Consider the following 1381-nt stretch of genomic DNA (forward strand, 5'->3'; position numbering starts at 1 on the left):
GTGTGTGTGTGTGTGTGTGTGGTTGTGTGTGTGGGTGGGTGTATGTCTGCGTGTGTGCGGGTGTCAATTAGGCTTTCCTGCAGATGCAACTCAAATAGGCTTTGCTTTACCAATTAGCGAAAGGCAGCAGAGTTTTTACTTATTTCACTGGTCTGGTCCCAAAGTTGCCTGCTACTTCCCATTGCTGGCTGTGTTTCATTAGAACTCCATTATAATCCTTTAAAACATTTCAGAGTAATCAATCTATTGTTGCCATTGCAACTTTTTTCAAAGTAAGTGACAGTAGTCACACTTGGCACTACTAAATGATCGACAGCATCAGATTTAAACAAATACAGCTGATAGTAAAACGAAAGCTGCGAAAATGTGTCTTTATTTCTGGAGGCAAGAGCTTACAGCTCCAGAAGCTGCAAAACTAACTTCTCAACAACCCGTCTTCTTTATCTCTCCCAAAACAATTTAACATCATGACATGATATTATTGTTAAACTGTTACTGTTATATAATACCTCATAGGACACTGGAATCTGTGCATTTTCTTTCTACAGGCAAAATATTTAGCAAACATAACTTAACATATTAACCCTTTTCCATTACTGTGCAATATTTATTTACTTAACATTAGTACTTAATCATTTCAAACCATCACTCTGCAATATTATTTATTGAGTGTTAACACTTACCTATGCTTATTCAAGCTGATTTATATATTATACTTGACAGTCACACACTTTATATCTTTGACTTTTATATTTTGATATTTTATACTGTTATTTCTTATTTTTTTTTGTCACTACACTAGACGTCACTACACTTTATATCTTTGACTTTATATTTTTTATATTTTTAACTGTTATATTTTATACTGTTATATTCTTATATTTTTTTGTGTCACACTGCAAAGGGATTGCTTTAATCTCGTTGCACAAGTACCGTGTACTTGTGTATAATGACAATAAAGGCATTCTATTCTATTCTATGATATCTGACCAAAAACAGGGGGTTCAAGTCCCAGTATGGACCAAACTACAGAGTGTGGATTGGTTGGGCTATTATTTTAGCTTTGGAAATCTCCTGCCCCCACAGTTTTCCGCCATCAATTTAATTCAATTCAATTTTAATTTATAGTATCAATTCATAACAAGAGTTATCTCAAGACACTTTACAGATAGAGTAGGTCTAGACCACACTCCAGAATTTACTAGGACCCAACAGTTCTAGTAGTCTCCTCCAGAGCAAGCAACAGTGCGACAGTGGCAAGGAAAAACTTCCTTTTAGGCAGAAACCTCGGACAGACCAAGACCCAGACCCAGACTCTGGTTCTTTGTAGTAGTTCATGGCATACCAGGGCACTGTGGGCATTACAAGGCACAGCAGGACG

General features: G+C 36.4%; 1 protein-coding gene across 1 annotated transcript in view; it reads left to right on the forward strand.

Moving 5' to 3' along the window:
• The window catches only part of LOC116699375 (receptor-type tyrosine-protein phosphatase N2), a gene marked incomplete at its 3' end in the record, with an annotated part of 318251 nt that overhangs the window by 195528 nt on the left and 121342 nt on the right, over positions 1-1381 (forward strand).

This window comes from Etheostoma spectabile, chromosome 12 (assembly GCF_008692095.1).
Source record: "Etheostoma spectabile isolate EspeVRDwgs_2016 chromosome 12, UIUC_Espe_1.0, whole genome shotgun sequence".
NCBI lineage: Eukaryota > Metazoa > Chordata > Actinopteri > Perciformes > Percidae > Etheostoma > Etheostoma spectabile.